Raw genomic sequence first — 11,080 nt, forward strand, 5'->3', positions numbered from 1 at the left:
GACAGGAAGGGGTGTAGGATTGGGATGGAGAGGGGGTTACAGAGACAGGAAGGGGTGTAGTTTTGAGGTGGGGTGGAGAGGCATTTTCAGAGACAGGAAGGAGTGAAGGATTGGGGTGGAGAGGTGGTTACAGAGACGGGAAGCATTGTAGGATTGGGGTCAGTGGGGAGGGTGTTACAAAGACAGGAATGAGTGTAGGATTGTGGTGAGTTGGAGAGAGGGTTACAGAGACAGGAACAGGTGTAGGATTGGGGTGGGTGTGGAGAAGGGGTTACAGAGACAGGATGGGGTGTAGGATTGGGGTGTGTGGAGATGGGGTACGGAGATAGGAACTGGTGTAGGATTGGGGTGGAGAGTGGGTTACAGAGACAGGAACAGGTGTAGGATTGGGGTGGGGTGGAGAGGGGCTTACAGAGACAGGAAGTGGTGTAAGACTGGGGTGGGGAGTGGGTTTTAGAGACAGCAAGGAGTGTAGGATTGGGATGTGTGGAGAGGGTGTTACAAAAACAGGAACGGTTGTAAGATTGGAGTGGGGCAGGGAGGGGGTTACAGAGGCAGGAACGGGTGTAGGATTGGCGTGGATGGAGAGGGGGTTACATAGACAGGATGGGATGCAGGATTGTGGTGGGTGGAGAGGGGGTTACAGAGACAGGAAGGGGTGTAGGATTGGGGTGGGGTGGAGAGGGGGTTACAGAGACAGGAAGGGTGTAGGATTGGGGTGGGGTGGAGAGGGGGTTAAAGAGACAAGAATGGGAGTAGGATCGGGGTGGGGTGGAGAGGGGGTTACATAGACAGGATGGGATGCAGGATTGTGGTGGGTGGAGAGGGGGTTACAGAGACAGGAAGGGGTGTAGGATTGTGGTGGGGTGGAGAGGGGGTTACAGAGACAGGAAGGGTGTAGGATTGGGGTGGGGTGGAGAGGGGGTTACAAGACAGGAACGGGTGTAGGATTGGAGTGGGGTGGAGAAGGGGGTTACAGAGACAGGAAGAGGTGTAAGACTGGGGTGGGAGGAGTGGGGGTTACAGAGACAGGAAGGGGTGTAGGATTGGGGTGGGGTGGAGAAGGGGGTTACAGAGACAGGAAGAGGTGTAGGATTGTGGTGGAGAGGGGATTACAGAGACAGGAAGGGTTGTAAGATTGGGGTGGGGTGGAGAGGGGGTTAAAGTGACAGGAAGGGGTGTAGAATTGGGGTGCGAAGGGGAGAGGGTTACAGAGACAGCAAGGGGTGTAGGACTGGGGTGGGGCGGAGAGGGGGTTATAGAGACAGGAAGGGGTGTAGGATTGGGGGGGTGGAGAGGGGGTTACAGAGACAGGAAGGGTGTGGGATTGGGTTGGAGAGGAGGTTACAGAGATAGGAACGTGTGTAGGATTGGGGTGGAGAGGGGGTTACAGAGACAGGAAGGAGAGTAGGATTGCGGAGGGGTGAAAATGGGGTTATGGAGATAGGAACGGGTGTAGGGTTGGGGTGGAGAGGGGGTTACAGAAACAGGAACAGGTGTAGGATTCAGGTGAGTGGAGGGGGGTTACGCGGACAGGAAAGGGTGTATGATTGGGGTGGGGTGGAGAGGGGTTTACAGAGACAGGATCGGGTGTAGGATTGAGTTGGAGGGGGCGTTACAGAGACAGGAAGGGTTGTAGGATTGGGATGGGGTAGAAAGGGACATACAGAGACAGGAAGGGGTATAGGATTGGGGTGGAGACGGGGTAACGGAGACAGGAAGGGGTGTACGATTGGGCTGGGATGGAGAGGGGGTTACAGAGACAGGAATGGGTGTAAGATTGGGGTGGGGTGGAGAGGGGGTTACAGAGACAGGAAGGAGTGTAGGATTGGGGTGGGGTGGAGAGGGGTTTACAGAGATAGGAACGTGTGTAGGATTGGGGTGGAGAGGGGGTTACAGACACAGGAAGGGGTGTACGATTGGGGTGGGGTGGAGAGGGGTTTACAGAGATAGGAACGTGTGTAGGATTGGAGTGGAGAGGGGGTTACAGAGACAGGAAGGGGTGTAGGATTGGGGTGGAGAGGGGTTACAGAGACAGGAAGGGGTGTGAGATTGGGGTGGGGTGGAGGGGGGTTACAGAGACAGGAAGGGGTGTGAGATTGGGGTGGGGTGAAGGGGGGTTATAGTGACTGGAAGGGGTGTAGAATTGGAGTGCAGAGGGTGAGGATTACAGAGACAGGAAGGGGTGTGAGATTGGGGTGGAGAGGGGGTTACAGAGACAGGAAGGGGTGTGAGATTGGGGTGGTGTGGAGAGGGGGTTACAGAGACAAGAATGGGAGTAAGATCGGGGTGGGTTGGAGAGGGGGTTACATAGACAGGATGGGATGCAGGATTGTGGTGGGTGGAGAGGGGGTTACAGAGACAGGAAGGGGTGTAGGGTTGGGATGGAGAGGGGTTACAGAGACAGGAAGGGGTGTGAGATTGGGGTGGGGTGGAGGGGGGTTACAGAGACAGGAAGGGGTGTGAGATTGGGGTGGGGTGAAGGGGGGTTATAGTGACTGGAAGGGGTGTAGAATTGGAGTGCAGAGGGTGAGGATTACAGAGACAGGAAGGGGTGTGAGATTGGGGTGGAGAGGGGGTTACAGAGACAGGAAGGGGTGTGAGATTGGGGTGGTGTGGAGAGGGGGTTACAGAGACAAGAATGGGAGTAAGATCGGGGTGGGTTGGAGAGGGGGTTACATAGACAGGATGGGATGCAGGATTGTGGTGGGTGGAGAGGGGGTTACAGAGACAGGAAGGGGTGTAGGGTTGGGATGGGTGGAGAGGGGGTTAAAGAGACTGGAAGGGGTGTAGGAATGGGTTGGAGAGGATGTTACAGAGATAGGAAGCTGTGTAGGATTGGGATGGGGACGTTACAGAGACAGGAACGAGTGTAGGATTGAGGTGGGTGGAGAGCGGGTTACGGAGACAGGAAGGAGTGCATGTTTGGTTTGGTTTGGGGTGGAGAGGGTGTTACAGAGACAGGAAGGGGTGTAGGATTGAGGTGGGGCATTGCAGAGAGAGAAAGGGCTGTAGGTTTGGGGTGGAGAGGAGTTACAGAGACAGGAAGGTGTGTAGGATTGTCGTGGAGAGGGCGTTACAGAGACAGGAGGGATTTTAGGATTGGGGTGGGGCGGAGAGGGGGTTACAGAGACAGGAGCGGGTGTAGGGTTGGGGTGAGGCAGAGAGGGGGTTACAGAGGCAGGAACGGGTGTAGGATTGGCGTGGATGGAGAGGGGGTTATAGCGAAACGAAGGGGTGTAGGATTGTGGTGGGTGGAGAGGGAGTTACAGGGACAGGAAGTGATGTATGATTCGGGTGGAGAGGGAGTTACAGGGACAGGAAGTGATGTATGATTCGGGTGGACAGGGGGTTACAGAGACAGGATGGGGTGTAGGATTGGTGTGGACAGGGTGTTACAGAGATAGGAAGGGGTGTATGTTTGGGGTGGAGTCAGGGTTACAGAGACATGAAGGGGTGTAGGATTGGGATGGGGCATTGCAGAGACAGGAACGAGTGTAGGATTGAGGTGGGTGGAGAGGGGTTTACAGAGACAAGAAAGGGTGTAGGATTGGGGTTTGTGGTGAGGGGGCTACAGAGACAGGATGGGGTGTAGAATTGGGGTGGAGAGGAGGTTACAGTGAAAGGAAGGTGTATAATATTGGGGTGGAGAGTGGAGAGGATTACAGAGACAGGAATGGGTGTAGGATTGGGGTGGAGAGGGGGTTACAGAGACAGGAACGTGTGTAGGATTGGGGTGGAGAGGGGGTTACAGAGACAGGAACGTGTGTAGGATTGGGGTGGAGAGGGGGTTACAGAGACAGGAATGGGTGTAGGATTGGGGTGGAGAGGGGGTTACAGAGACAGGAAGGGGTGTAGGATTGGGGTGGAGAGGGGGTTACAGTGAAAGGAAGGTGTATAATATTGGGGTGGAGAGTGGAGAGGATTACAGAGACAGGAATGGGTGTAGGATTGGGGTGGAGAGGGGGTTACAGAGACAGGAACGTGTGTAGGATTGGGGTGGAGAGGGGGTTACAGAGACAGGAACGTGTGTAGGATTGGGGTGGAGAGGGGTTACAGAGACAGGAAGGGGTGTAGGATTGGGGTGGAGAGGGGGTTACAGAGACAGGAATGGGTGTAGGATTGGGGTGGAGAGGGGGTTACAGAGACAGGAAGGGGTGTAGGATTGGGGTGGAGAGGGGGTTACAGAAACAGGAAGGTGTCTCGGATTGGGGTGGGGGTGGAGAGGGTGTTACGGAGACAGGATGGGGTGTAGGATTGGGGTGGAGAGGGGGTTACAGAAACAGGAAGGTGTCTCGGATTGGGGTGGGGGTGGAGAGGGTGTTACGGAGACAGGATGGGGTGTAGGATTGGGGTGGGGTGTAGAGGGTGTTACAGAGACAGGAATGGGTGTAGTATTGGGGTGGTGCGGACAGGATTATGGAGACAAGGTTTAGGTTTGGGGTGGGGTGGAGGGGGGGGGTTGCAGAGACAGGGATGGGTGTAGTATTGGGGTGGTGCGGACAGGATTATGGAGACAAGGTTTAGGTTTGGGGTGGGGTGGAGGGGGGGTTGCAGAGACAGGGATGGGTGTAGTATTGGGGTGGTGCGGACAGGATTATGGAGACAAGGTTTAGGTTTGGGGTGGGGTGGAGGGGGGGGGTTGCAGAGACAGGGATGGGTGTAGTATTGGGGTGGTGCGGACAGGATTATGGAGACAAGGTTTAGGTTTGGGGTGGGGTGGAGGGGGGGGTTGCAGAGACAGGGATGGGTGTAGTATTGGGGTGGTGCGGACAGGATTATGGAGACAAGGTTTAGGTTTGGGGTGGGGTGGAGGGGGGGGTTGCAGAGACAGGGATGGGTGTAGTATTGGGGTGGTGCGGACAGGATTATGGAGACAAGGTTTAGGTTTGGGGTGGGGTGGAGGGGGGGGTTGCAGAGACAGGGATGGGTGTAGTATTGGGGTGGTGCGGACAGGATTATGGAGACAAGGTTTAGGTTTGGGGTGGGGTGGACGGGGGGGTTGCAGAGACAGGGATGGGTGTAGTATTGGGGTGGTGCGGACAGGATTATGGAGACAAGGTTTAGGTTTGGGGTGGGGTGGAGGGGGGGTTGCAGAGACAGGGATGGGTGTAGTATTGGGGTGGTGCGGACAGGATTATGGAGACAAGGTTTAGGTTTGGGGTGGGGTGGAGGGGGGGTTGCAGAGACAGGGATGGGTGTAGTATTGGGGTGGTGCGGACAGGATTATGGAGACAAGGTTTAGGTTTGGGGTGGGGTGGAGGGGGGGGTTGCAGAGACAGGGATGGGTGTAGTATTGGGGTGGTGCGGACAGGATTATGGAGACAAGGTTTAGGTTTGGGGTGGGGTGGAGGGGGGGGTTGCAGAGACAGGGATGGGTGTAGTATTGGGGTGGTGCGGACAGGATTATGGAGACAAGGTTTAGGTTTGGGGTGGGGTGGAGGGGGGGGTTGCAGAGACAGGGATGGGTGTAGTATTGGGGTGGTGCGGACAGGATTATGGAGACAAGGTTTAGGTTTGGGGTGGGGTGGAGGGGGGGGGTTGCAGAGACAGGGATGGGTGTAGTATTGGGGTGGTGCGGACAGGATTATGGAGACAAGGTTTAGGTTTGGGGTGGGGTGGAGGGGGGGGTTGCAGAGACAGGGATGGGTGTAGTATTGGGGTGGTGCGGACAGGATTATGGAGACAAGGTTTAGGTTTGGGGTGGGGTGGAGGGGGGGGTTGCAGAGACAGGGATGGGTGTAGTATTGGGGTGGTGCGGACAGGATTATGGAGACAAGGTTTAGGTTTGGGGTGGGGTGGAGGGGGGGTTGCAGAGACAGGGATGGGTGTAGTATTGGGGTGGTGCGGACAGGATTATGGAGACAAGGTTTAGGTTTGGGGTGGGGTGGAGGGGGGGGTTGCAGAGACAGGGATGGGTGTAGTATTGGGGTGGTGCGGACAGGATTATGGAGACAAGGTTTAGGTTTGGGGTGGGGTGGAGGGGGGGGTTGCAGAGACAGGGATGGGTGTAGTATTGGGGTGGTGCGGACAGGATTATGGAGACAAGGTTTAGGTTTGGGGTGGGGTGGAGGGGGGGGTTGCAGAGACAGGGATGGGTGTAGTATTGGGGTGGTGCGGACAGGATTATGGAGACAAGGTTTAGGTTTGGGGTGGGGTGGAGGGGGGGTTGCAGAGACAGGGATGGGTGTAGTATTGGGGTGGTGCGGACAGGATTATGGAGACAAGGTTTAGGTTTGGGGTGGGGTGGAGGGGGGGGTTGCAGAGACAGGGATGGGTGTAGTATTGGGGTGGTGCGGACAGGATTATGGAGACAAGGTTTAGGTTTGGGGTGGGGTGGAGGGGGGGGGTTGCAGAGACAGGGATGGGTGTAGTATTGGGGTGGTGCGGACAGGATTATGGAGACAAGGTTTAGGTTTGGGGTGGGGTGGAGGGGGGGGTTGCAGAGACAGGGATGGGTGTAGTATTGGGGTGGTGCGGACAGGATTATGGAGACAAGGTTTAGGTTTGGGGTGGGGTGGAGGGGGGGGTTGCAGAGACAGGGATGGGTGTAGTATTGGGGTGGTGCGGACAGGATTATGGAGACAAGGTTTAGGTTTGGGGTGGGGTGGAGGGGGGGGTTGCAGAGACAGGGATGGGTGTAGTATTGGGGTGGTGCGGACAGGATTATGGAGACAAGGTTTAGGTTTGGGGTGGGGTGGAGGGGGGGGTTGCAGAGACAGGGATGGGTGTAGTATTGGGGTGGTGCGGACAGGATTATGGAGACAAGGTTTAGGTTTGGGGTGGGGTGGAGGGGGGGGTTGCAGAGACAGGGATGGGTGTAGGAGCTCAGTGGAGAGATTACAGAGAGAAGGTTGGCTGTAGGAGCTGGGTGGGGGGGATTACGGAGTCAGGGAGGGGTGTAGAAGCTGGGTGGGGGTGATAACAGAGACAGTAATGGAGGGGGTTACAGGGATTCAGTGATATGATGGGGCCAGAGGGAGTTACAGAGGCAGGAAGGACTGTAGTAATGTGGCGGGGGGGGCGGGGTGGTATACATAGAGACTGCAACGTGTAGTAAAGAGAGGGGCTTCTGCAGACAGGGAGGGGTGTGGGAACTTAGTTCGGCTGTTTACAGAGACGCAGATGCAGTGGTGTGTATGGGATGGAGGGAGTACGGAGACTCGATGGTTTACGGGGGCTGATGGGTTTTCGGGGATGGAGGGGTTATGGGGTTGATGGGGTGTATGTTGATGAAGGGGTTTATGGAGACAGGATGATATTTATTGGCTTGACGGGGTTATGGGGGTGATGGAGGTTATGGAGACATGATGGTGTGTATTGGCTAGATGGGGTTATGGGGATGAAGGAGGTTATGGAGACACGATGGTGTGTATTGGCTTGACAGGGTTATGGGGGTGATGGGGTTATGGGGATGAAGGGGGTTATGGAGACATGATGGTGTGTATTGTCTAGACGGGGTTTACAGAGAGGCAGAGGTGTGTAGTGGCTGGAGGTGTTTACAACAAGTGGAGTGTAGAGGTCAGAGGGGTCATTCACAACTGCTTGATCAATACGACCGAGACATTTCTCAGACATCCAGAGTGCTGTCTCTCTCTGGGACATGTGGTACCAAGATCCCTACATTGTTAGTGACAGCAGACTGCTCCTTTCTGGACTGCGGTAGTGAAGGGAGGCACCAGGAATGTCCTCCACCCATGCTGTGGTTATGTGTTTGGTATCAATTCCCAGAATGTGCCTGGACCCCATCAGCTGAGGCAGCATGTGTGCCCTCTCTTTTGTCAAGAGTGGCAGAGTACCATAGCAGTCAGCACAATGCTTTTCAGTACAGATGAGTTCAGTTCAGTTCCAGCCACTGCCCATAGGGAGTTTGTGTGGACTTCGAGTGCTTCGGTTTCCGCCCAGTGTCCAAGGACGTAGTGGTTGGTCAGTGTGAATAATCCTGTGATTAGTGAGGGTCATTGAGGGATTGCTGGGCAGTGCAGCTTGGACCAGCAGAGTCTATTCTATGCTGTACCACAGTGAAATAAAAAAGTTCTCAATGGTCCATATAATTTCTATATTCCTTATAGAATGTTTTTATGTGTTGCAATGTTGTGCAACCAGAAAAGAACAAGTTTCACAAGCTGTAATAAACCTGACTCCAACTCTGAAGCAGATTCCATAACACGATGATTTCACATCAGAGCTGCTGACCCTGTGCATGGTCTCGATTCACCGTTAATCCCAGCATGTTTTTGTGATTCCAATCCAATTTTCTGACTCTTTGCCTTGTGCTTTATAATCATCCAATGGTATTTTATCTGAATAAAAACTAGGACCCACCCACAAATGAGTAACTTCAAAGCTGAACCGGTGCACACTCTTCAGAGGGGATTTCTTTTGGCTGCTTGAGGGATGGTGGTTCAGAAGCATCTTCAGCTGGAGAAGGTGAGGGAAGTTATTCGTATGATCAGCTGGAGAAGGTGAGGGAAGTTATTCGTATGATTTGGAGATTCAGCACGGTAACAGGCCAGCGCCCTGGATTACATGCGTGTGACTAATTAACATTAACCTGTTTGTCTTTGGTGTGTAGGATGTATGAGGGACTGGAGGAAACCCACATGGTCACAGGAGGGTTACACAAACTCCTTTGGCAGGGGTGCCCCAGCCTGGGATCCACAGTTAATGGTAGGGGTACATGGCGTTAAAAAGAATGGCAGCCCCCGGTCCACAGACAGAGGCGGATCTGAACCCGTTTGCTGACGCTGAAACAGTGTTATGCTGACCACTACGCTACCATACGGGGTGGGGGGAGCTGATATTGAACAGTTTCAATATAATTTAAATTTGAAATTCAAAGATGGGCCAGCGAAATCTGTTGGTTGGTATTTGGAGGTTGCAGTGTACTGAAGAACAATGTTGCTTCTGATTGCTGCTGTTCTGTTGCATCGTAGCCTCCTCCCACAGCCAAAGCAGAAAAATTGGGTTTGACAACTCTTCACCTTCTAATCCTGAGTGTCTGCTGATTGGTCAGGGCATGAAAGTATATGGGGAGAAGGCAGGAGATTGGAAAGTCGAAGCAGACTCGATGGGCCAAATGCCTAATACTGCTCCTATATCTTGTTGTCTTGCAGCCTCTGTGACTAGCTGTCCCGAGGTTTGGGATGCAGGAGCTCACACTGTCCCATCCCGTGCCGTGACAGAAGGAGCAGTGACCCTGTCGAAGGCCGGTGACCACCCACCCCAACTCTCACATCGTTCTTTTAATGTGGTTCATTTAGAGATGCACGCAGACCACCGAGCTGTGCCCAGCATCCCACCCGTTAAACCCAAGCCTAATCACAGACTAGACTAGGGTTAAACCACAGCACAAGCTCCAATGACACTCCATCTGGTACGTCTTTGTTACGACTCTAAATGGATTGAATAGCATGAAACAACCTCATGGACCACGTCGACCCACGAGTAGCTTCTTTCCTTTACATCAACACTCCTGAATATACCCTCACCACCCCATCTGTCCCCGGCTTCAAACCCACCCTCCACGTCCACTGAGAGTTAGGCACCTCATATCAATCCCACTCCCAACCTTACATCTACTTGCCCCTGTCCCCACTCCCACCCCCACCCCGGCCAGTGACCTCATCGTGGCAACAGGCGAGGGGTGGTTGGCTTCCAACTGCTTGCCTCGCCTGCACAGCACTCAGAGCTCAGCTCCGCGAGGGGATAGGCCCGGGCCTGTCCTCTTAGCAAAACATCCGCCCTCCCTCTCTTCCTTCACTCCCCAGAACTGGCCTGATGCTGAACATCCTAACACATACCCTCGATACCACCGGTCGGGAGCTCGAAGGGCAATCGGCCCCACGTACCTGCTGCCTCTTTCAGTCTGACCACATCAGACTCGGGAGAAGGCGCAGTCTGAAGACAGACACTCAGTAATTCATGAACGGCTCCTTCCCCTCCACCATCTGATTTCTGAATGGACAGTGAACCATGAGCCTTATTACTTTTATTTTCCCTGTTTCCACTGTTGGTGTCCTTAACATACATACACTTACAGTAATTCAGTTTTTATTATTCTGTATCACAATGTGCTGCTGCCACAAAACAAGACATTTCACAATATATGCCCGGAATTCTGACCTTATATTCTGACTCACTACCATTGTTTCTGTACTGCCCCCAGCTTGCTCGAATCATCTCACACCCGCAAATCTACCGAGTACTGTCATGAGTGAATCACGATTGGAAATTCCAGAGATTCACCCTCCCCCCACCCCCAGAAGTGCTCTGTTCCAAACGCCGAATGACCTCAGGTTTGAGAACATCCCCAGCCAGGGGAAAACGCCCCCCTCCTTCAAGAAGTAAGGCCTCCTCCTGCAAGAGGTGGTCAGGCCTGTACGTCCCAGGGAGAGGAAGAGGATGCAGAGAAGGCTGGTATTCCCAAAGCCAGGCTGATTCGGTCGGGAGCTGCCTTCCCTCCTGCTGTTTGCTCAGCAGGCTGTTTAAAGTCCCTGTCCAGCATTGTCCCAGGCACCACAAGCCTACCTTGCTTAATGGAATGCAGCTAAACCTCAGAGCGAATATCAGGTGGAAGCAGGTCTATGGGAGCAGACGGACGAAAGCCCCCCTAGTGATGTTGCGTCCTTGGTTGGATGTGAATGAGTGTCTCTCTCGCTCTAGGGTGACACAGGATGTACAGAGGCTGACATCAGGAAGTACAGAAAGCAGTGATGCTGTGCCAAGCTGCTGTCAATCACTTCCTGTTGCGAATCACTGGAATACGGGCGGCGAGAAAGCTTTCGGCTGCGTGAGAGAAAAGTCACCTCACAGAGTCCATGTGTGAGGAAAGTTTTCTGAAGCTGACCATCAAAGTCTGGAAAGCACGGAGCAAAGTGCAGACGGAGTTTGCAAAGGGAAAAGGAGGCAATGTTTCAGACACTGAAGGGTTAATGTTTGCCGTACATTTGCTTTATTTAAGTCATAATACTTTCCCGTAAATGCAGTTCCTCCTCCGCCTTGTTGCTCTGTTAGCTGAGGGGACTTTACCCACTGTTAGTCATAGAACAGCACAGTGCAGAAACAGGCTCTTCAGCCC

At 53.8% G+C, this 11,080-nt stretch overlaps 1 long non-coding RNA gene across 1 annotated transcript in view; it reads right to left on the reverse strand.

The window, feature by feature from the left end:
* Positions 1-10,634, reverse strand: part of LOC140192278 (uncharacterized) — a 61,393-nt gene extending 50,759 nt beyond the window's left edge. Inside the window, exon 1 of the long non-coding RNA XR_011884193.1 lies at positions 10,531-10,634. This is a non-coding gene — a long non-coding RNA (uncharacterized lncRNA). The remainder of the gene's footprint in view (positions 1-10,530) is intronic.
* Between the last annotated feature and the right edge of the window lie 446 nt (positions 10,635-11,080).

This window comes from Mobula birostris, unplaced genomic scaffold, assembly GCF_030028105.1.
Source record: "Mobula birostris isolate sMobBir1 unplaced genomic scaffold, sMobBir1.hap1 scaffold_1013, whole genome shotgun sequence".
In the NCBI taxonomy this organism is placed as follows: Eukaryota; Metazoa; Chordata; class Chondrichthyes; order Myliobatiformes; family Myliobatidae; genus Mobula; species Mobula birostris.